General features: G+C 42.2%; 1 protein-coding gene across 1 annotated transcript in view; it reads right to left on the reverse strand.

Annotated features, from left to right (window-relative positions):
* The window catches only part of LOC128697129 (zinc finger protein 84-like), a 103,360-nt gene that overhangs the window by 42,686 nt on the left and 34,945 nt on the right, over positions 1-25,729 (reverse strand). The gene's annotated exons all lie outside the window — the stretch shown is intronic.

Consider the following 25,729-nt stretch of genomic DNA (forward strand, 5'->3'; position numbering starts at 1 on the left):
GCGGGGGTCCACTGTACAGTATTCCATCATTTAACCCTTAAACGGTCCAAATGTATATATACGTTCACGCGCGTACCACCCCAAACATATATATACGTTTTCTTTGTCATTCAGTCAACATTGCCACAATAAGCCTGAGTCACCTAGACATCAGAGAATGGGTGTGTGCACTCACTGTATGCCATATTAAAATAATTGGGGATGCCTGGGAACCATATGCTCTTTTTTCCTTTTAAAAGAAAAGATTTTATTTTTCCTCAAAAAATTTGGGGCGCTACGCTAGTGAACGTATATATACGTTTGGACCATGTAAGGATTAACACGGTAGTTTTGTTCCTAAAAACACCAAGTTAAGTAAAACCGTGTTATATGAACTGAAGAACTTATGGGAAAAATAGGGTTATGTTCCTGATAGCCCAAAAAAAGCCAAACAACCTTTTTTTAGGCCTCCACATCTTACAAAAATAAAAGTGAATATGTAACTGTAGTTCACTGTTGTGATGTATTATGTTATTTTTACTGCTTAAGACTACAAATGTAAGAGAAACAACATTTCTTATCTTAAATTACGGGTGCTGGAGTTTGTGAATGATTGTGAAGAGTGGAGAGTTATGCTGTGGCCCTAATGGGCTGAGGTGGATGGTAGAGGTTCTGGTACTGAAGTTGATGGTTGTACTGGAGTGTCTAATTCATTCAGTCAGTCAAGTCATTCAGCAAGTCAGTCAAGTCATTCAGTAAGTCAGTCCAGTCATTCAGTAAGTCACTCAAGTCGCTCAGTAAGTCAGTCAAGTCATTCAATAAGTCAGTCAAGTCATTCAGCTAGTCAGTCAAGTCATTCAGTAAGTCAGTCAAGTCATTCAGTAAGTCAGTCCAGTCATTCAGTAAGTCACTCAAGTCGCTCAGTAAGTCAGTCAAGTCGTTCAATAAGTCAGTCAAGTCATTCAGTAAGTCAGTCAAGTCATTCAGTAAGTCTCAATTCATTCAGTAAGTCTCAAGTCATTCAGTAAGTCTCAAGTCATTCAGTAAGTCAGTCAAGTCATTCAGTAAGTCAGTCATTCAGTAAGTCAGTCACACAAACTTATATTTACCTCTTTTTATGTTTACAAAGTAACACTTCATTATGGCCACAGGTTATGTCTTGTCTAATATCTTTGCTTCCTTCATTAATGCTTCATTAAATGCTTAACCTTTTTTTTTGCCACTCTGAGCAACACTGGTATGCCTACTGGGTGTCATGATTGCCTGGCAGATACAAGATATAACAATTAAAAGATCAAAACACAATTCACAACCACAAGCTTGTAGCAGAGAAGTTGGACTGGACACGTATGAAGTACAAATGCTGGGATAGTGGGGTGATGTCAGGGGGTGGCAAGGGATGGCGGGAGGTCTCCCCCGCTGAACCACAACAAGGTGGCAGCTTGAGGAAAAGGGAAGTTTTTTTCCCTTCCCGCAAACTGAATCGTCTTAAATTCATCATACGACATGTTACATAAAATTGTGCTGCAATTCTTCAATCGTGCTATACCCAAATCGAGCCAAATAAACTCGTGCTAAATGATAGTCTACTGTATAACAGAGTGAGCAGCAGTCGCGGATGCTGCCGTAAGCAGTTCACTTTCTGTAAACTTCATCCTCTTCAAGGAGGGCTCCTTGGCGTGGTGAAGAGGCTCTTGGTCTAAGGAATTAGACCTATCGGTCTTCTTCCTCAGACCGAACCTAATTACCCCCCAATCTCCCCTCCCCTATCCCATCCTCCCCTTTTTCCTTTCCTCCTCCTCCTCCCCACTCCTCCCTTTTGTCCTTTGGGATTTCTCCCACAGGCGCGCTAGTTCCTAGGTAGGAGAAAGGATACCGGGGTCCATCCCATTCCGTTGAGGTTCTTAGCGGTGGCGTAGTTTGCCGTGGAATCTGGATCGCCTGGGGATGTCCCGATCCCTCTCCGGTATCCCGGAGTAGCTTTGGGTGTCTTTCGGGCGACGAGTGTATCTCTGGAAGCCACCTTTCGGATTCCGGGGGTGGTGGCCGAAGGAGGTATGCTTTGTGGCGGATATCCGGCCGCCCTCTCTTTTGTCCACCGAGGTAGCTCGGCAGATGTGAGGTTGCTATCCCGGATTGTTAGTTTACTAGCATGATGGGTAGGGTATGGCACGGGTTCCATGCTGCATCTGCGCTACTTGCGGTGCTGAGGTCCTCTTGGGTGCGGAGGGAGATTTCTGGCCCTTTCATTCCTCCTAGGACCTATCCCTCCCCGGTCCCCCCTTTTTTTTTTCTTTTTTTTATTTTTATTTTCTTTTCTTCTTTCTTTTTTTTTCTTAAAAACAAAAAGAAAGAAGTAACCTAACCATGGCAGCCCTAGTCCATGAACCTGGTACCCCAGGGCCCCTTCTTGATACCGCACCCTGTTCTGACCCCGCCTCGTCTTTGGACCACTCTTCAGACATTCCTCATGCCTCTGTACCTATTGCCGGTGCTGTTTCCTCACCCGCTTCAGGTACTGAGGCCTCGACTGACTCCTTCGATTTATCGGACCTTCGCTCTCCTTTGACTATGCTTCCGGCCTCTCCCTCTACGGTGCGGCAATTTTCAAATCGCCGACCCATTCCACGTCGGACCAACTCTGGTCCCACGCCTAAACGTCAACAACAATTACCTGCTGATGATACTTCTCCACCTTCTCGTTCTTCTCAGAAACGATCGACACGTCCTTCACTACCTTTCCACGCTCAGTTTCAGACTGAACAGTGGACTAAATTCTTCACTTTACGACCAACTTCCTCTACTGCCTATCTTTCTGACCATAGTATTGGCAAGGCACTCCTACGCCATGTTGGTAAAGATATTTCTTTTCATGCTCTTAAGAGCGGTACGCGCATCATTACCGTACAGAATGCTACCCAGGCTCATGAGCTCTCTCGTCTTTCCCATATAGATACTGTTCCTGTCACTCTTGAAAAACATCATTCCCTCAATTCTTGTAGTGGTACCGTCATTCTGCCCCATACCATAGTTCAACAAAATTTCCAGACATGTGGCACCGACATTCTAGAACAGCTGGAACTCCAAGATCTCCCAATCCTCAAGGTAGACACTTACGTTCTTCCTGCCCGTGGGCGGAGATGATACCCTAGCAATGTGGCTCGGTTAACTTTTGACAGCCGAGAACTCCCATCCTCAGTTTATATAGCAGGACATCGGTTACAAGTTCGAAAGGTGATCCCTACACCACAACAGTGTAGAAATTGCTGGCGATTTGGCCATCCAGCGAAATATTGCAGATCTATCGCCGAATGCCCAGTCTGTGGTGCTGATGACCTTTCTAATACGTCTTGCAATCGATCTCCCTCTTGCCTTAACTGTCATGAGGCTCACCCTTCGTACTCTCGCCGTTGTCAGGTCTATTTAAACGAGCGGGAAATCCGTTACCTCAAAGAGACAGAAGGTCTCCCTTATGCCATGGCAGTTTCTCATCTCCGCCTCCAAGGGAGACTCCCACGTGTTTCTTATTCCCGTGTTTCAAAACGTCCCCCCACTTCTAGTATCCCATCTTCTACACCCACCTCTGTGGTTACCTCTCCCATAATCACTCCTGTATCAAATCCTTTTGCTGTCCTCGGCTCAGACGTCCCTACTTCAACGCCTCAGTCTAATCTCGCTTCTTCGAGTTCTCTCTTACAAGCCTCAGTATCGACGAGACCTTGTACGACACCTCCTCCCAATCATCCCTCTACTTCTCAAAAGTCAAAAAAAGGTCCGGTAACACCTCCTACCCATCTTCCACCTCCTCATTTTACCCTCCCTGTCTCTGTCCCTAGTTCTTCCCCTCTCACTGGCTCACTTACAAGTGCAGAGGTTCACCCTCCTCCTCGTAATGTACCTTCCTCCCCTGTTCCATCCCAAGTTTCTTCCTCTTCTGCCACCTCCCAGGTTCCTGTCTCTTCTGTCCCCTGCCACGCTTCTCCAGTTCCCTCCACCCTTTCGCCCCCCCCTACCTTGGTACAGTCCAATACAGTTCCGATCTTTACTCATCCTCCCCCTACCATTCCCAATATTGTCTCCCATACGACATCTCTGAATTCCGAAACACTTGAAGCAATCTCTGAATATATTGCAGAGACCAAACCATCAATGGACACTGATCCACCTTCCGCTCTTTCTCTCTCCTCTGCTCCATCTGCGCAACTCCTTTCTTCACAGCGCACCGTTCCTTCGCTGCTTGAACATTTTCCACTGCCTCCGCATGTGGACTTTTCTAACCCTTCTAGTCCGTAGGAACCCTTACCTGCGGATTTCAAGTATCTTTATCATTGCCAATCATGGCCTATTTACAGTGGAATATACGCGGCCTCAGGGGTAATCGGGGTGAGCTTCAGATGTTACTCTCCCAGTTTGCCCCTGTTGGTGTTTGCTTACAGGAACCAAAATTACACTCTGCTGTTATTTCTCACATCTCAGGCTATAATTTATTGTATTCTTCAGATCCTTTTCCTGATGGGACCTTTAATGAAAGTGCCCTTCTTCTCCGCACTGATATTCCGTACCATCAGCTATTTGTTCATACTTCACTGCATTACACAGCAGCCCGTATCCACTTACATAGGTGGTATACGCTCTGTTCTTTATATCTCTCTCCTTCTCGGGCATTATCTATTCCGGATTTTGCCTTCCTTGTTTCGTCATTACTGCCACCGATTCTGTTACTTGGTGATTTTAATGCCCACCATTTCCTCTGGGGGGGGTCTCACTGTGATTCCCGTGGAATTCAGTTAGAGGCTTTTCTTGCCACCCACCCCCTCCATGTTTTAAATACAGGTACTCACACCCATTTTGATCCTCGGACTCATACTCTCTCTTGCATCGATCTCTCAGTTTGCTCTTCATCCGCCGCATTAGACTTCACTTGGTCTGTTCTCCCGGACTTACATGACAGTGATCATTTCCCTTCATATTCGCCACCTCTTCGCACCCCACGCTGGCAATTTAATCGGGCAAATTGGAACCTTTACTCACACCTAACTGTTTTTAAAGAGGTTCCTTCTTCGTCCTCCATCGATGAGCTTTTACACCTCTTCTTGTCCTCCGTTTTCACCACAGCTTCTCATTCTATACCCCAAACTTCGGGCAGGCATTCTCAGAAATGCGTGCCTTGGTGGTCTCCTGCTTGTGCTCGTGCAGTACGTTTGAAACGCGCTGCATGGGGCAGGTACCGGTACAATAGAACCACAGAGCGACTCCTTGATTTTAAACAGAAGCGTGCGATCGCTCGCCGTGTCATCCGTGACGCTAAACGCACTTGCTGGCGAGATTATGTCTCCACCATCACCTCTGCTTCCTCTATGAGTGCAGTCTGGAAAAAAGTACGAAAACTGAGTGGTAAATATTCTCCTGAACCGGCTCCTGTTCTGCGGGTTGCCGGTGTTGATATAGCAAACCCACTAGATGTTGCCAATGAAACTGACAATCATCTGGTCCGTATTTCTCAGGGACTCCATCTATGCCCCTCATTTCTTTCCTCAAAGTCTGCCAGAGAGTTAGCACCCTTGGACTTTTCTTCTCTCAGAGAAGAACAGTATAATGTGCCTTTTACACTTCAAGAACTGGAGGCAACACTCTCAGCTTGTCGATCATCGGCAGCTGGGCCCGACGACATTCATATTCGTATGCTACAACATTTACATCAGTCAGCCCTTGCAGTCCTATTACGCCTTTACAATCTTATTTGGTCACAAGGAGTTCTTCCACAGCTGTGGAAATCCGCCATTGTTCTCCCTTTCCGCAAACCAGGCACTACGGGACATGAAACCTCCCACTATCGTCCCATTGCTCTTACCAGTGCAGTTTGCAAAGTAATGGAACGCCTAGTAAATAGACGTTTAGTGTGGTATTTAGAGACACACAACAGTCTCTCCACTCGTCAATATGGCTTTCGTAAGGGACGTTCTACCATAGACCCCTTACTACGCTTGGATACGTATGTTCGTAATGCCTTTGCAAATAACCACTCAGTTATTGCCATATTTTTTGACCTTGAGAAGGCATATGACACAACTTGGAGGTATAATATTTTAGCCCAAGCCCACTCCTTAGGCCTTCGAGGCAATCTACCATCCTTCCTTAAGAACTTTTTAACTGACAGGCATTTCTGTGTTCGGGTTAATAATGTGCTCTCCCCGGACTTTATCCAAGCTGAAGGTGTCCCCCAGGGATGTGTTCTGAGCACAACACTTTTTCTCCTTGCTATTAATGATTTGGCCTCTAGTCTTCCATCAAATATTTGGTCATCACTCTATGTTGATGACTTTGCTATTGCTTGTGCAGGCGCTGACTGTCACCTCCTTACAGTTTCTCTCCAACATGCAGTCGACCGTGTTTCCAATTGGGCCACCACACGTGGGTTTAAATTTTCCAGCACTAAAACCCACCAAATCACTTTCACTAGACGCTCTGTCATCTCCGATCATCCTTTGCACCTCTATGGCTCCCGTATCCCTGAACATGATACAGTCAAGTTTCTGGGCCTCCTCTTTGATCGTAGGTTATCCTGGAAACCTCACATTACCTCTCTGAAGGCAACTTGTCACAGCCGGCTGAACCTTCTTAAAACCCTTGCTCATCTTTCGTGGGGAGCTGATCGTCGAACCCTCCTTCGCCTACATTCCACCCTTATTTTATCGAAACTTGATTATGGTGACCAGATCTATTCAGCGGCATCTCCTGCTACTCTCTCTAGCCTTAACCCCATTCATCACCAAGGATTACGTTTATGCCTTGGTGCTTTCCGCTCTTCCCCTGTCGAGAGCCTCTATGCAGAAGCGAACGTTCCATCCTTATCCGATCGCCATGATGCCCATTGCCTGCGCTACTATGTACGCTCTCATGATCTCCGCAATCCTTCCATTTATAGAATGGTCACTGATATTAGTAGACATTCTTTATTTGTTCGACGCCCCTGTTTACTCCGTCCCTTCTCTCTTCGCCTTCATTCGCTCTTGTCTTCTCTTCAACTACCACCTTTCTATGTACATGTAGCATCTCACTTTTCCCTACCCCCCTGGGAAGTTCCAGCTGTTCGAGTCTGTTCTTTCTCCCTCCCTTGCTCGAAAGCCCAACTGTCTACGGTCGCTTCCCGCTCTCTTTTTCTTGACCACTTTCACTCTCATTCTCATGCCATTGCTGTGTACACAGATGGCTCTAAGTCTTCTGATGGAGTAGGATTCGCAGCAGTGTTTCCGGACAGCGTCGTACAAGGGCATTTACTATCTTCGGCTAGTATTTTTACTGCTGAATTATATGCCATCCTTACAGCACTTATCCGTATTGCATCTATGCCTGTGTCATCATTTGTGGTTGTCTCAGACTCCCTTAGTGCTTTACAGGCTATACAAAAATTTGATAAACCTCACCCCTTAGTCCTCCGTATCCAACTTTGGCTACGCCGCATCTTTACCAAGCATAAAGATATTGTTTTTTGTTGGGTCCCTGGTCATGTTGACGTACAGGGCAATGAACAGGCAGACACTGCTGCGCGGTCAGCAGTACATGACCTACCAGTTTCTTATAGAGGTATTCCATTTACGGACTATTTTGCTGCAATATCTTCCCACCTTCACACCCGTTGGCAACAACGTTGGTCTACTATGCTCGGCAACAAACTTCAGTCTATTAAACCGAGTATAGGTCACTGGCCGTTTTCTTATGACCAGTGTTGAGGTTGGGAGACTACTCTCTCCCGTCTTCGCATTGGCCATACTCGTCTTACTCATGGATATCTCATGGAGAGGCGTCTTGCTCCTCTCTGTGAGAATTGCCAAGCTCCATTATCAGTCAGCCACATTCTGTTGGACTGCCCACTTTATCAATGAGCACGCAGAATTTACCTCTGTCGTCGTCTTCGCTCCGCTGCTCTCTCTTTACCTTCCCTTCTCGCTGATGGACCCACCTTTCATCCGGACTCTCTCATTGACTTTTTGACAACGACTGACTTACTTCACAAATTCTGATACCTTCAGCCCTTTCTACTTCAATCTCTTGCTACCTTCTACCCCCGTACTATCCCCTGCCCCGCTGTTTTCTGTAACCTGCTGATCATCCCCCCTCCCTTCTGCCATCCAATTCCCTTGCTTCCTTCCCTACCCTACAGCGCTGTATAGCCCTTGTGGCTTAGCGCTTCTTTTTGATTATAATAATGTAAACTTCATGCTCCTATATCTCAGTATGTAGTGATTGCATTTTTTTTTATTTTAACCCTTTCGAGGTTTTGTAAGAGCCAGGGTTTTTGACGTACTAGTACGCATAAATTCTAGTGCCCTCAAATCTAGCAAGAGAAAGCTGGTAGGCCTACATATGAAAGAATGGGTCTATGTGGTCAGTGTGCACAGTATAAAAACAATCCTGCAGCACACAGTGCGTAATGAGAAAAAAAAAAAACTTTGACCGTGTTTTTGGATTAAAGCAGCAACTTTGCACTGTATTTTCGTATGGTATTTATTGTTGTATTCCAGTTTTCCTGGTCTCATTTTATAGCATGGAAGACATATTACAGAAATTGACATGATTCTGACTGATTTTACAATGAAAAGTACCTTGAAATTGAGCTCAAAGTAGCAGAAATGTTCGATTTTTACCAAAGATCAAAAGTAAACAAATCATGCCCAGTGTCCAATACACATCAACTGGTGAGTCTAATATTTTTTCACAAGTGTGATGATATTATTTATACCATTTCTACACTAATGCAGTAGTCTGTATTACAGTAAATCATCTATTTTTTTGTGAGAATAAAAATTCAAAGTTCAAGGCAGGTGAAATTGCTGACCTAGAAAATGTACAGAGAACCTTCACGGCGCACATAACGGAGATAAAACACCTCAATTACTGGGAGCACTTGAGGTTCCTAAACCTGTATTCCCTGGAACGCAGGAGGGAGAGATACATGATTATATACACCTGGAAAATCCTAGAGGGAATAGTACCGAACTTGCACACGAAAATCACTCACTACAAAAGCAAAAGACTTGGCAGACGATGCAACATCCCCCCAATGAAAAGCAGGGGTGTCACTAGAACGTTAAGAGACCATACAATAAGTGTCAGGGGCCTGAGACTGTTCAACTACCTCCCAGCATACATAAGGGGGATTACCAACAGACCCCTGGCAGTCTTCAAGCTGGCACTGGACAAGCACCTAAAGTCGGTTCCTGACCAGCCGGGCTGTGGCTCGTATGTTGGTTTGCGTGCAGCCAGGAGTAACAGCCTGGTTGATCAGGCTCTGATCCACCAGGAGGCCTGGTCACAGACCGGGCCGCGGGGGCGTTGACCCCCGGAACTCTCTCCAGGTAAACTACAGGAGAGCAAAAGAATGTAAGAGGGGCGTGGGAACATGACTAATGAACAGAGGAAATGTTATTTTAGTGCCAGTAATGTCTTTCTTGTTTATTCTGGTCTCTATTTGGAAATTGGCATCTTTTGAAATTTGTGTGAAATTGGCAAAATTGCTAAATTCTGATCACTGTATTGGATAGTTGAAATCAGTAAATGGGTGGTTTCTTGTACTCATTCGATAGAAAAAATGGAGTTCTAGCAAAATAGTTATGATTTTTGTCGACTAGTACACTGGAACTGGCCAAAAATAGGGCTCAAAGTGGGCAAAATCGCAGATGCGTAAACATCGTCGAGACTGCTAACTTTGCGAGAGCATATTTCCGTAAGTTTTCCATCAAATTTCATACTTTTGGTGTCATTATGATCGGGAAAAGATTCTCCATCTTTTCTTAAGAATTTTTTTTTTCTTTTTTAAATTTGGCCGACCCTGAGAACAAGTCTCTCAGAGGACCTGCCGACCCACAAAAGGTTAAAACACTCTGAAAAATATTCTTAAGATTTTCGTAAGAAAAAAATTTCTTTTTTAATGTTTTTCAACACTGAGAGGAAGTTTGTGATCAGAAGTCTCAACAGTGAAAGGGTTAAGCAAACATAATTGCTTGAATGACAGAAGAGAATCAAGGACTGCAGTGGAACATCAAATAATGAGTTTAATCCATTCCATGACCTAGCTTGTACCTCAGTTTGCTCTTATATCAAATCAGTTTTTCTCATTTAAATTAACTGAAATGCCATTAATCAGTTCTAGTGGAATTCCTGCTCTCTGGAGGCAGGACAAAATACTATGATGCTAATATCATCTCTATGGCTTATTTGTCTACCACAATTCACCAGCATCAAGGTTCCTTGATGTTGGTGAGGGGCTCTTGATCTAAAGAATTGAATCTGTGCTCCAATTCCCTAAATTGATAATAAAAATAATAATTATTATTATAAGTACAATAATGATAATGAGAGTGTAGAAAATACTGTATATATTTTCAGGAAATACGGTAATTTATAGGTAAATAGATGTCCTATATTGTATTTTTAAAAGTATGTTATCGAAAATGGGAAACCTGCGGCTGGGGATGATGGGTCACTCACCATCTTGGTTTTGAATTGGATACAATGTTAGTGTAATGGGAAGGAATTTTCATGCTCTACAGGTTAAAATTGGGCTGACACCTCTCAAATAGGAGGCAAAATTGTTGGACATGCATTCCTGCATAACTTGAGATATCAGACGACTGGACAAGACAGCTCCAGATAAGCTCTCTAGATTTGTGTATAATTCTTGCCAGTGTTTGCATAAATTTAGTTAGTGAGGTTTTTCTGAGTATGATACAACTTAATCTCCAGTGAAATTGGTTTACCTGGAGTTTACCTGGAGAGAGTTCCGGGGGTCAACGCCCCCGCGGCCCGGTGTGTGACCAGGCCTCCTGGTGGATCAGAGCCTGATCAACCAGGCTGTTGCTGCTGGCTGCACACAAACCAATGTATGAGCCACAGCCCAGCTGATCCGGAACTGACTTTAGGTGCTTGTCCAGTGCCAGCTTGAAGACTGCCAGGGGTCTGTGGGTAATCCCCCTTATGTGTGCTGGGAGGCAGTTGAACAGTCTCGGGCCCCTGACACTTATTGTATGGTCTCTTAACGTGCTAGTGACACCCCTGCTTTTCATTGGGGGATGGTGCATCGTCTGCCAAGTCTTTTGCTTTCGTAGTGAGTGATTTTCGTGTGCAAGTTCGGTACTAGTCCCTCTAGGATTTTCCAGGTGTATATAATCATGTATCTCTCCCTCCTGCGTTCCAGGGAATACAGGTTTAGGAACCTCAAGCGCTCCCAATAATTGAGGTGTTTTATCTCCGTTATGTGCGCTGTGAAAGTTCTCTGTACATTTTCTAGGTCGGCAATTTCACCTGCCTTGAAAGGTGCTGTTAGTGTGCAGCAATATTCCAGCCTAGATAGAACAAGTGACCTGAAGAGTGTCATCATGGGCTTGGCCTCCCTAGTTTTGAAGGTTCTCATTATCCATCCTGTCATTTTTCTAGCAGATGCGATTGATACAATGTTATGGTCCTTGAAGGTGAGATCCTCCGACATGATCACTCCCAGGTCTTTGATGTTGGTGTTTCATTCTATTTTGTGGCCAGAATTTGTTTTGTACTCTGATGAAGATTTAATTTCCTCATGTTTACCATATCTGAGTAATTGAAATTTCTCATCGTTGAACTTCATATTGTTTTCTGCAGCCCACTGAAAGATTTGGTTGATGTCCGCCTGGAGCTTTGCAGTGTCTGCAATGGAAGACACTGTCATGCAGATTCAGGTGTCATCTGCAAAGGAAGACACGGTGCTGTGGCTGACATCCTTGTCTATGTCGGATATGAGGATGAGGAACAAGATGGGAGCGAGTACTGTGCCTTGTGGATCAGAGCTTTTCACCGTAGCTGCCTCGGACTTTACTCTGTTGACGACTACTCTCTGTGTTCTGTTAGTGAGGAAATTATAGATCCATCGACCGACTTTTCCTGTTATTCCTTTAGCACGCATTTTGTGCGCTATTACGCCATGGTCACACTTGTCGAAGGCTTTTGCAAAGTCTGTATATATTACATCTGCATTCTTTTTGTCTTCTAGTGCATTTAGGACCTTGTCGTAGTGATCCAATAGTTGAGACAGATAGGAGCGACCTGTTCTAAACCCATGTTGCCCTGGGTTGTGTAACTGATGGGTTTCTAGATTGGTGGTGATCTTGCTTCTTTGGACCCTTTCAAAGATTTTTATGATATGGGATGTTAATGCTATTGGTCTGTAGTTCTTTGCTGTTGCTTTACTGCCCCCTTTGTGGAGTGGGGCTATGTCTGTTGTTTTTAGTAACTGTGGGACGACCCCCGTGTCCATGCTCCCTCTCCATAGGATGGAAAAGGCTCGTGATAGGGGCTTCTTGCAGTTCTTGATGAACACAGAGTTCCATGAGTCTGGCCCTGAGGCAGAGTGCATGGGCATGTCATTTATCGCCTGTTCGAAGTCATTTGGCGTCAGGATAACATCGGATAGGCTTGTGTTAATCAAATTTTGTGGCTCTCTCATAAAAAATTCATTTTGATCTTCGACTCTCAGTCTGGTTAGCGGCTTGCTAAAAACTGAGTCATATTGGGACTTGAGTAGCTCACTCATTTCCTTGCTGTAATCTGTGTAGGACCCATCTTGTTTAAGTAGGGGCCCAATACTGGACGTTGTTCTCGATTTTGATTTGGCATAGGAGAAGAAATACTTTGGGTTTCTTTCGATTTCATTTATGGCCTTTAGTTCTTCCCGCGATTCCTGACTCCTAAAGGATTCTTTTAGCTTAAGTTCGATGCTTGCTATTTCTCTGACCAGTGTCTCCCTACGCATTTCAGATATACTGACCTCGTTTAGCCACTCTGTTATTCTTTTCCGTCGCCTGTAAAGGGAGTGCCTGTCTCTTTCTGTTTTACATCTACTCCTCCTTTTTCTTAGAGGAATAAGCCTTGTGCATACATCGAGGGCCACCGAGTTAATCTGTTCTAGGCATAAGTTGGGGTCTGTGTTGTTTAGTATATCTTCCCAGCTTATATCGGTTAGGACTTGGTTTACTTGGTCCCACTTTATGTTTTTGTTATTGAAGTTGAATTTGGTGAATGCTCCCTCGTGACTAATCTCATTATGTCGGTCTGGGGCTCCGCGCATACATGACTGAACCTCAATTATGTTATGATCTGAGTATATTGTTTTTGATATGGTGACATTTCTTATCAGATCATCATTGTTAGTGAAGATGAGGTCTAGTGTATTCTCCAGTCTAGTAGGCTCTATTATTTGCTGGTTTAAATTGAATTTTGTGCAGAGATTTAAAAGCTCGCGTGAGTGTGAGTTTTCATCAGAGCTGCCTCCTGGTGTTATTACTGCAACAATATTATTTGCTATATTCCTCCATTTTAGGTGCCTTAAGTTGAAATCCCCCAGGAGCAAGATGTTGGGTGCAGGAGCTGGAAGGTTTTCCAGACAGTGGTCAATTTTTAACAGCTGTTCCTGGAATTGCTGGGATGTTGCATCCGGAGGCTTGTAGACTACCACAATGACTAGGTTTTGGTTCTCGACCTTTACTGCTAAAACTTCCACTACATCATTTGAGGCATTTAGCAGTTCTGTGCAAACAAGTGACTCTGCAATGTACAGGCCAACCCCCCCCCTTTTGCCTGTTCACTCTGTCACATCTGTATAGGTTGTAACCTGGGATCCATATTTCGTTGTCTAAGTGATCCTTTATGTGGGTCTCAGTGAAAGCCGCGAACATTGCCTTTGCCTCTGCAAGCAGTCCACGGATGAAAGGTATTTTGTTGTTTGTTGCTGGCTTTAAACCCTGTATATTTGCAAAGAAGAATGTTATCGAACTGGTGGTATTGTTGGTACTGGGGGGGATTTTTTTTCTGGCATTAGTATCTGTATCTGTTGGTTTGGAGTGGAGGCCATCGACTGTGGTTCCACTCCAGGAATGACTGGATTTGGTGTACGATTTCTGCCATTTCCTGCCAGTTTTTTTTCCTTCCTGGCACTAAAAAACCTCTCCCTCTTGAGTGGCTGTGGCTACCCAGGTTTTCCCATGGCCTGGATGTTTTGTATCTTTTTGTCCCCTTTAGATGGTATGCCTGGCAATTTAAGTTATAGCACAGTCTTTCCTGTACTGAAGAGGTACACAGTTCAGGGTGAAAAAGCTTACAGGAAGGGAGTTTGCATTTTCCTGTTGTCATATGGGCATGGCATTTTCTAAGGTGGTCATAGTTGCACGTTCCATCTGTTTTCCAGATTTCCCATGCCAGCAGATACCAAGTGCATAGTATGTGCACAGGCTTGGTTTCCATTTGCCTTGGGTTTCTGTGACTCTATTCCCTGTTGGTGCATGTTTCCCTGTCTTACTTCTATCCTCCCTAGCACCAACAATGGAGCTCCCACCAGTTGTTTTTGGTAATATATCCTCACTATTGCTAGTGGAGTCCTCTTGTTTGCTATTTCCTGCGGTATTTCTAGTTTGCAATATTGGTTTTATCTTATCTTTGACTACACTTGTTTCCCTACTATGGCTCCTGTCCCCTATGAGGTCATTTATATGTATTCCTTCCTGCGTATAATTCCCGACTACCTGGACAAAATTTCCAGCTTCACCATTACTGTCTCCCAGGACAGCATCTCCAGCTTCCCCATTACTGTCTCCCAGGACAGCATCTCCAGCTTCACCATTACTGTCTCCCAGGACAGCACCTCCAGCTTCACCATTACTGTCTCCCAGGACAGCACCTCCAGCTTCACCATTACTGTCTCCCAGGACAGCACTATCAGCCCCCCATTTACTGACTACCAGGACATCATCTCCAGCCTTACAGTTTCTGACTACATGGCCAGTATCAAGGGCAGTACCATTCAGCCCAGACTTTTTATGTTCCCATCTGTTGTAGAAAGCTTCCAGGTTTTCTATGAGAGCAGCTTTGATGTTGACCTCTTTTAATACCCTTGTGATTTTAGTCCACAGATTTATCTCATTTGGGCATACCCAAAAACACTTCCCTGTTTTAATACTGCTTGTAGCTAGTTCTTGGATATCTGCACAAGGGGCGTGACACCAATTTCCACAAAAATGACAATTTATGCATGTGGAAGCCCGTTTGTTTGACTGACCACAGACTACACACAGCTTCATAATGATTTGAATGGTTGATTTACTGCAATTCTACTAGCAACCTCTTGAATATTCTATTAATAACCTGCTAGGTAGTGCACAACGAAACCGTTTGAAACCAGTCCAGGGTTCGTACCAGTCAAGGGTTTGGACCAGTCAAGGGTTCGGTGAGTGATATTAAGATATATTTTCCTTCTGTTATGTAATTGTGTGTATATATATAACCATTTATTATTTTTAATATACAGTCCACAAATTTATATACAGTGGAGCCCCGGTTAACGATATTTTTTTCATTCCAGAAGTATGTTCAGGTGCCAGTACTGACCGAATTTGTTCCCATAAGGAATATTGTGAAGTAGATTAGTCCATTTCAGACCCCCAAACATACACGTACAAACGCACTTACATAAATACACTTACATAATTGGTCGCATCGGGAGGTGATCGTTAAGCGGGGGTCCACTGTATTTACCAGTATTCCTGGTGTATGTATATTTCATTTAATTAATAGGTCCAGAGCAACTTGTGGATATGACAGTGGTAGGTATCAAAAGGGGATATTTTTTGTGACCTAAGTGTCCCAAATTCCTACTTATCTAACTGATAAATAATAGTTATCATAGTTAATTTACTGTTATGTACATAATTATACATCCAAGTAAATGCAATTTTCCACATTTAATTTGCCCATTGGTCCTTTGAACTGGATGTAATTAGTGAAGTCATTAATTAGTTAATTACTTAATAATTATATGTGAAATGACAGAAGGAGGTGGATGTTAAGTTCACAAATTTATTTAATGTGTAGTGGATTATAATTATTACAATATTAACCCTTTCAGGGTCCGTCCCGTAGATCTACGGCTGGTCGGTGAGTGTCCAAACTGTAGATCTACGCCAAAATTCTAGCGCCATCAAATTTAGCGCGAAAGCGCTCATAGGCCTACATGTGAGAGAATGGGTCTGCGCTGTGGGTGTGCGCCGTAAACAAAAAATCTAGGCGCCTGCATAGCATTGTGGGAACGCCGGCTCAGTCACCCTTGTTCACCATGTCTCGTCGCAAGTCAGCTCTCACTCCCCGGAAAATTGGGACTCTCCTCTTCCTGTCTGATAGTTCTGACACTGATGGAAGTGGAAATGAAGACGAATTCTACGGCTTTGATAAGTTAGTGACCGAAAATAATGACCAGGATATCGATAATAGTGCAGAAAACCCCGACGATCCTCGACCTTCTACCTCTGGTGTGGGCACTCGTGACTCACGGTCGGGTGTTCCTAAATGTAAGAGAAAACTAATATTTTCCCGTGGCCTGGCCTCTGACTTCAGTAATGACGATGATTCTGACGTGGATTGTGATTTTATTGCGCTCGACGATCATTCGAGTAGTGATAGTGAGGAAACATATTCACCAGTGAAGCGTCGGTATGTTCACCGCCGCTTGCGCTCGGGTAGTGTACCCTATGCTGCGCCCAGGGGACGGAGTACATCCCGGAGTACATCCCGTGGCCCTACACCCGTTTTAGGTAGTGATAGTGAGGATGATGTGGCTACACTTGGCATGGACGGGCCACAGGCATCAGTGGATGGTGTTAGTGGGGCTGGTGGTGGTAGTGGCACCGCCATGCGTGACTCACTGTGCCACGCGGGGACCCACGCTGCTGACTCGTCAGTTCAAGGACAAAGCGGAGCGTCACCCACCAGCCCGCCACAACCACCCGTACAACCAGCCTATGATGTCCAGTATCCACCAGCAAACCGTATCTGGGATTGGCAGCAAAATCCCAATTTTGTTCCCAGCCCTCACCACTTTGATGACTCTCAAAGTGGAATTCTACCTACCTGTCCCCTTGGAACCACGGCCAATGAACTGGAATTCTTTGAATTATTCTTTGACCAGCCATTGATGGAAATTATTGTCAGGGAAAGTAATAAGTATTTTCAGTACACCATGGCAAATACGATCTTATCACCACAGTCACGACTACACAGGTGGAAAGAGACGACTGTTGCAGAAATGTATTTGCTTTTTGCAACAATAATGCTTATGCCTCACGTCTATAAGCATAATATAAAAGCATACTGGTCCACAGATCGGCTAATTTGTACCCCATCCTTCAGTGAAATAATACCAGTGAACAGGTTTATCTTACTGTTACGTATGTTGCACTTCTCTGACAAAACCAGGCCTGACAGAAGTGACAGGTTATACAAGATTAGAAATGTTTTCATGTATCTCAAACAAAAGTTCAGGATATACTTTTATCCATTCAAGAATCTTGTAATTGACGAGTCTTTGATTTTGTTCAAAGGTAGACTGTCATTCAAGCAGTATATACCGAGCAAGAGGAACCGCTTTGGTATAAAATTGTTTGTACTCTGTGATTGTGACAGTGGCCTGGTGTTGGATGTTGTTGTATACACGGGTAGTAAAACATTGAAAGATACCAAGATGTTATTGGGTATATCAGGTGACGTAGTGAGAAACATGATGGCACCTTATCTTGGTAAGGGCCATACATTATATACCGATAACTGGTACACAAGCCCATTACTTAGTGATTTCATGCGAGTGAACAAGACAGATGTGTGTGGCACAGTGCGTTCTAATCGTAAACATATGCCCAGGCTCAACGCAGGTGTTCGTGGTGATGACGTGCAGGTGTTTACTGCCAATGACATCATGGCATTACGGTGGCATGACAAACGAGATGTCACATTGTTGACAACCATTCACCGTAATGAAATGCAAGACAGTGGCAAAGTTGATCGAGTGACTAATGAACGTATTCGAAAACCAGTGACAGTGATTGATTATACACAAAACATGCGCTTGGTTGACAAGTGTGACATGCAGATTGGTTTTGTTGACTGTGTTCGTAAGAGTTACAAGTGGTACATGAAACTTTTCTTCCATCTCATGGACATTTCAATGCTGAATGCATATAATATGTACCAAATAAAGACTGGTAACAGACCACCGTATGGTGAATTTTGTTTGTCTGTTGTCAGACAACTCATAATGAAGTACCAGGTAACAACACCTGCAATACAACATGGTCCTCGAATTCATCACAATATACCCAAGCGTTTGAGGAGAGAAGGTGATCATTTCATAATACAGCTTCCTTCAACTCAAAAGAAATTTGCTCAGAAGAGATGCATTGTCTGTGCACAAACAAAACGACGGCAACAAAGACGCAAAGACACTCGGTTTATGTGTGAGGAATGTAAGGTGCCACTGTGCATGGTGCCTTGTTTCAAGGAGTTCCACAAGCTCCACCAGTTCTAAAACCATGTCCAGTGATTGTAAATATGTAAATATATGATAGAACATTAGTATTATACAATATTTGTGCATGTTTATTGTAATAAACAACAGTGGTAAACAATAATATGATAATAACTTTAGTGCGGTTATTGTGTTCAATACAGTGAGTTTATATATATACATTATATACAGTATTGGTCTCTCAGGCCCCAAATGTTAGTAGGAATAGAAAAAAAATTGGAAAAGAAAAGAAAAAACAACAAAAACAACAAAATAATATAATACGCGTATGTGGAATTCGTCGATGTTGCCGCCACCACATCATTTTCTACAAACTTCTTGGCACTGTATCTCGGTAAGTACTGATCAGATTCTAATTTTTTTTGTTTTATTACCTTCACAAAAATATGCTCTTTAATTCTGTAAGAAAAAATAATTTTTTTTTTTTCAAAATTCCTTGGACACTGGTGCGTGACTTCAGATTTTGGCCTTGGACCCTGAAAGGGTTAATTTTGATAGCTCAAGTCTGGCTAAGTTTATATTAATTTGTATAAAACTAATTTGATAAGACAATTCTGGCCAAGATTTATATCAGTGTATGTGTAATTGATAAGACAAGTGTGGATAAAGATTATATTGTGTATAATATTAATTTTGCTATGCCAAATTCTGTCAAGGATTTATATTTGTATAATATTAATTTGATAAGCCAATTTTTGCCAAGATTTATATCAGTGTATGTGTAATTGATAAGCCATGTGTAGCTAATTATTAATGTGTATATTAATTTTGCTATGCCAAATTCTGGCAAGGATTTGTAAATTTGTATATTAATTTTGATGAGCCAAGTTTGTATTAATGTACATTTAAAATTTATATTATACATGTACTTGCTAAGCTCAAGTAGCTAGGATTTATTCAAAGGTAAGTTGTATCAGTGTTGTAAGTTGTAATCAGTGTTATTAATAAAGTTGAATTTAATACATTGCATCATGGCTGAAAATGGGGAAATTAATATAGAAGACAAACATGTGGAATATAGAGCAAAGAAAGCATCACTACCGGCTAGAAAATGTCATGTAACCAAGGCATATAATAAGTGCTTGGAATTAATGAATCAAGAAACTGTGAATACTGATGATTTAAAATTGTATTTAGATGCTTTAGGTAATAGATATGATTCATACAAATTATATTACAACAAATATGAGTTTACCTGGAGAGAGTTTCGGGGGTCAACACCCCCGCGGCCCGGTCTGTGACCAGGCCTCCTGGTGGATCAGAGTCTGATCAACCAGGCTGTTACTGCTGGCTGCATGCAAACAAACGTACGAGCCACAGCCCGGCTGGTCAGGAACCGACTTTAGGTGCTTGTCCAGTGCCAGCTTGAAGACTGCCAGGGGTCTGTTGGTAATCCCCCTTATGTATGCTGGGAGGCAGTTGAACAGTCTCGGGTCCCTGACACTTATTGTATGGTCTCTTAACATGCTAGTGACACCCCTGCTTTTCATTGGGGGGATGTTGCATCGTCTGCCAAGTCTATGGCTTTCGTAGTGAGTGATTTTCGTGTGCAAGTTCGGTACTAGTCCCTCTAGGATTTTCCAGGTGAATATAATCATGTATCTCTCCCGCCTGCGTTCCAGGGAATACAGGTTTAGGAACCTCAAGTGCTCCCAGTAATTGAGGTGTTTTATCTCTGTTATGCGCGCCGTGAAGGTTCTCTGTACATTTTCTAGGTCAGCAATTTCACCTGCCTTGGAAGGTGCTGTTAGTGTGCAGCAATATTCCAGCCTAGATAGAACAAGTGACCTGAAGAGTGTCATCATGGGCTTGGCCTCCCTAGTTTTGAAGGTTCTCATTATCCATCCTGTCATTTTTCTAGCAGATGCGATTGATACAATGTTATGGTCCATGAAGGTGAGATCCTCCGACATGATCACTCCCAGGTCTTTGACATTGGTGTTTCACTCTATTTTGTGGCCAGAATTTGTTTTGTACTCTGATGAAGATTTTATTTCCTAGTGTTTACCATATCTGAGTAATTGAAATTTCTCATCGTTGAACTTCATATTGTTTTCTGCAGCCCACTGAAAGATTTGGTTGATGTCCGCCTGGAGCCTTGCAGTGTCTGCAATGGAAGACACTGTCATGCAGATTCGGGTGTCATCTGCAAAGGAAGACACGGTGCTGTGGCTGACATCCTTGTCTATGTCAGATATGAGGATGAGGAACAAGATGGGAGCGAGTACTGTGCCTTGTGGAACAGAGCTTTTCACCGTAGCTGCCTCGGACTTTACTCTGTTGACTACCACTCTCTGTGTTCTGTTAGTGAGGAAATTATAGATCCATCGACCGACTTTTCCTGTTATTCCTTTAGCACGCATTTTGTGCGCAATTACGCCATGGTCACACTTGCCGAAGGCTTTTGCAAAGTCTGTATATATTATATCTGCATTCTTTTTGTCTTCTAGTGCATCTATTACCTTGTCGTAGTGATCCCATAGTTGAGACAGAAAGGAACGACCTGTTCTAAACCCATGTTGCCCTGGGTTGTGTAACTGATGGGTTTCTAGATGGGTGGTGATCTTGCTTCTTAGGACCCTTTCAAAGATTTTTATGATATGGGATGTTAGTGCTATCGGTCTGTAGTTCTTTGCTGTTGCTTTACTGCCCCCTTTGTGGAGTGGGGCTATGTCTGTTGTTTTTAGTAACTGTGGGACGACCCCTGTGTCCATGCTCCCTCTCCATAGGATGGTAAAAGCTCGTGATAGGGGCTTCTTGCAGTTCTTGATGAACACGGAGTTCCATGAGTCTGGCCCTGGAGCAGAGTGCATGGGCATGTCATTTATCACCTGTTCGAAGTCATTTGGCATCAGGATAACATCGGATAGGCTTGCTCTCTCATAAAAAATTCAATTTGATCTTCGACTCTCAGTCTGGTTAGCGGCTTGCTAAAAACTGAAGGAGATTTATTAGTAAACTGTGTAGATGAGACTGAAGTAGATCTCATAATTAATCAGTATTATGAATTAGAGGAAAAGATTCTTTCTTGTAAAAGTCAAGCCTTGAATAAATTAAAATGTGTAAACCAGGCAGTTAATCAGTCTGCTCCAACAAATAATATGTCTTTGCCAAAACTCCCAGAATTATGTTTACCTGTATTTAATCCTGGTGAAAATTGGGAGGAATTCTGGTCAATTTTTAAAGCAGCTGTGCATGACAGGAGTGACCTAGCCTGTGTAACTAAATTATTTTATCTCAAAAGACAGGTAAGAGGAGATGCTCACATACTCATACAAGCCTTTCCCAATGTAAATGACTCTTACAAGGAAGCAGTTAAGTTGTTGAAGGTCACTTATGGTAATATAGAATAAAGCAGGTTGGATCTAGTGAATATTATTGTTAATTTAAAATCCCCAGATCACACTTACAAAGGTTTACAGCAGTTTAGAGTTAAACTGGAGAGCACTCTCAAAACTTTAAGTAATAAATATAATCTGAAGGATTCAGACTGGTTATTGAGTGCCATGATACAGAATAAATTAAACTATAAAACACTTGAATGACTCTCGAACAAATATCACAAGGGTTATTTTGGTCTGGAGGAAATAAGACTAGGTCTACAAGAATTGATTGTTCAGTTGCAGACCAGCCAACCAACTCATTTTAAAGATGCAACACATAATAACCCTGAGGTATCAGTCAAGTTTCACAAAGGGAAAAATTATCCCAATGTTAATAATCAAATTTCATTTTCTAAAAAGAGTTGCATAGTTGCATATCAAGTAGCAGGAATCAGAAATAATGATTCTTAACAAGGTAAGAAGAATAAGTACCCTCCTAAGAGTTGCCCAGTTAATAAGAAACCAGTCAAAGAAAGGAGAGATTGTCTCTTCTGTAAGGGTACTCATTTTTCAAAGAATTGCAATGCATACAATTCATGAAATGATAAAGTTGAAAGATTGGAGGAACTTGACAGATGTATCAGGTGTTTGGGTAATCACAATGTAAAGGATTGTTATGCCAAATTAAACTTCTGTTATCAATGTCACAAAGGAAGACACCATATAGTCATGTGTAAAGGTCTATATGATAATGTTGATAATAATGATAATGCTGACAATCCTGGCATAACAGTGGCTAATGTAAAAATTGCTGCTAATGTTAATAATGATGGTTTTGCTGAAGTAGCCTTACCTGTGTTACAGGTAAAAATTGATGATAAAAGGCATAAATCAGAAAATGTAAATGCATTATTGGACCAGGGATCCCAGCATACTTTCATAAAATGTAAATGTCTTTATAGTATGAAAGTACAGGTGGGAGATCCCACGACTTTAAAATTATCTGGTTTTCTCTCGGATAAAAGGGCTCAATTGTATGACACTGTTTATGTAACTGTTAGGTTGGGCAATGAGAAAAAACGTGTTAATGCTGTAATTGTAGATAGACTTCCAGAGAAAATATCTACAGTAGGGCTTAGTAAAGCTACAGAAAGACTTTAACATAATGTAAATTTAGCACCTTCTGGGGTAAGTGATGATTCTGTAGGCTCAATAAATATTTTGATAGGTAGTGACTATTATGCCTCCTTTGTAAAGGGAATGGTAAAGAAATGTGGTGTCACCCTTTTGAAGACTGCAGGAGGCCATGTAATGTATGGTAGGATTCCTCGTAATAATAATTCATGACTAGAGGAGACTACAAATACCATAACTGTGTGTCTTACTCATGAAATTGTGCCCCAGTATAATTCCTTCATAGAGGATGGTGTTGAGCCAGTGCATAAATTGTGGGAATTAGACAGCATTGGAATAAATGTAAATGAGGAAAGTCCAGACGATTCTTTTACTCAAGAACAATACCTGAGAGATGTAAAATTTGAATCTGGACAATACTGGGTACGACTTCCATGGAGACTGAACCATCCAGAATTGCCCACTAATTACAGAATGGCATATGGACAATTAAAGGCTCAGCTCCGCGAACTGAGTAAGACACCAGAATTGTTAACTGCCTATAATGATATAATTGCTGAGCAGTTAATTAATAAATTTATAGAAGAGGTACCTCCTGAGCAAGCCAAAATTTATGGTCACTATTTGCCACATCACGGAGTGAAGAAGGATTCTAAGACCACTCCTTTGAGGATTGTGTTTAATTGTAGTGCCAGGAGTAACAAAAATGTACCTAGTTTAAATGACTGATGACAGGTCCGTCGTTGACGGAAAAATTAGGAGATATCTCATTAAATTTCAGAGCGAAGCACTATGCCTTTATGGCTGACATAAGTAAAGCTTTCCTAAGAGTGGGTTTACAAGAGGCTGACCGGGATTGTACCCGCTTCTTATGGCCTGAGAATCCTAGTGACCCACTTAGCCCTCTGAAAACCTTTCGCTTTAGGAGCGTATTATATGGTGCTACATCCAGTCCGTTCCTACTTCAAGTGACGATAAATGCACACCTTAAATGTATGGAAAGTCTATTGAGTAAAGTAATGAACAAACAAATTTATGTGGACAATTTCCTGGGTGTGACATCAACTGAAGAGGAACTGTTAATGACTTATGGAGAGGCTAATGAAATAATGCAAAGTGCAAATATGCCTCTGAGGGAATGGAATAGTAATTCGTCCAAATTAAAGGACAAAATAAGTAAAGATTACCCTGGAGATGAAGTGCCAAAATGTAGTAATGTATTGGGATTAACTTGGGATACTGAGAGAGATTTGTTAATGTTAAAACCTAATAATTACAGTATGCCCAATAAATTAACTAAGAGAGTTTTGCTTGCTGAAGTTTCCAAATGTTTTGATCCACTAGGTTTAGTGTCACCCCTTACTATAAGAGAGAAATTATTAATTCAGGAAGCATGGAAACTTAAATGTGCTTGGGATGAAATTCTACCTGAGGAATTCATTAACAGGTGGGATGAATTAATTGGTGATTATGACAAAATTCCAATGTTGGAGTTCCCACACCAGGTGGCCAATCCAGATGGAAAAAATGTACTCCACATTTTTTTGTGATGCTTCAAAATCGGCATATGGAGCAGTTGCTTACCTTCAATGTAATAGTGTTATCTCTCTTATTATGTCTAAGGCTAAATTGTCTCCAATTAAATCATGTACCTTACCTCAGTTGGAATTAACAGCCATCTATGTAGGTGTCAAATTAGCTAATTATATAAGAAATAAGTTACAGGAGATAAATATTAGCGACACTGTAATTTGGTCTGATAATGAGGTATCCTTACAATGGATTCATAATGGAAACAGTAAAATTGTGTACGTACAAAACAGAGTCGCTGAAATTAATCAGATGCAAGAGAAGTATAATAGTTTGGGTCAGCATATGTAAACATTTAATCATATGCCTGGTGATGAGAATCCGGCTGATTTCTAGTCTCGAGGTTTACCTTATGCTAAATTTGTAAATGCTGTATCATGGTTTAAAGGAACAAGCTGGTTGGTAAATAAAGCTAATTGGCCTGTACAAAAGGCGTATATTGCTCCTGTTGAAATTACTGTGACCACCGCTCCAATAGTTTGTCCTCCCTTAGCCATTTATATAAATAGGTATTCTTCTTTACCCAAACTAATCAATATAACTAAGTTGGTGTTTAAATTTCTAAACAAGATGAATATTTCATTTAAGTTTTCACATCCTCTTGAATATTGGATAAAGAGGGTACAGGAGGAAATCTATGGAAATGAGATTAAATTGATGACGGAAAGAAAAATTGTGAAAGGTTCCATAATAGAGAAATTGGGGCTGTATTCAGAGAACAATGTAATTAAGTGCAGAGGTAGGTTACAAAATGCTGAATTGGGTGAGTATGCTAAACACCCTATCTTGCTGCCCAAAACTCATCATCTAACAAATTTAATTGTGCTAAATGCCCATAAAAATGTAATGCATGGTGGGGTACAAGATACCTTAAATTGTATTAGGGAAACTTTCTGGATTCCACAAGGACGGCAAAGTGTAAAAAGGGTGACTAAATCTTGTGTAATATGTCGCCGTGTGGATGCCAGATCCTATACGCACCCAGGTCCTCCACCATTGCCAAATGAGCAATTTGAGTCGTTTAGCAACGAACTCCGCCCGGCCGCAGTGTGGAAAATACTTTATATATTTTCCAGAAATACGGTAATTTATAGGTAAATAGATGCCCTATATTGTATTTTTAAAAGAAGTATGTTATTGGCTAGGGGGGGGGTCACTCGCCATTTTGGTTTTGAATTGGATACAATGTTAGTGTAATGGGAAGGAATTTTCATGCTCTAGAGGTTAAAATTGGGCTGACACCTCTCAAATAGGAGGCAAAATGTTGGACATGCATTCCTGCATAACTTGAGATATCAAAGGACTGGACAAGACAGCTCCAGAAACCTCA

Source organism: Cherax quadricarinatus, chromosome 99 (assembly GCF_038502225.1).
Source record: "Cherax quadricarinatus isolate ZL_2023a chromosome 99, ASM3850222v1, whole genome shotgun sequence".
In the NCBI taxonomy this organism is placed as follows: Eukaryota; Metazoa; Arthropoda; class Malacostraca; order Decapoda; family Parastacidae; genus Cherax; species Cherax quadricarinatus.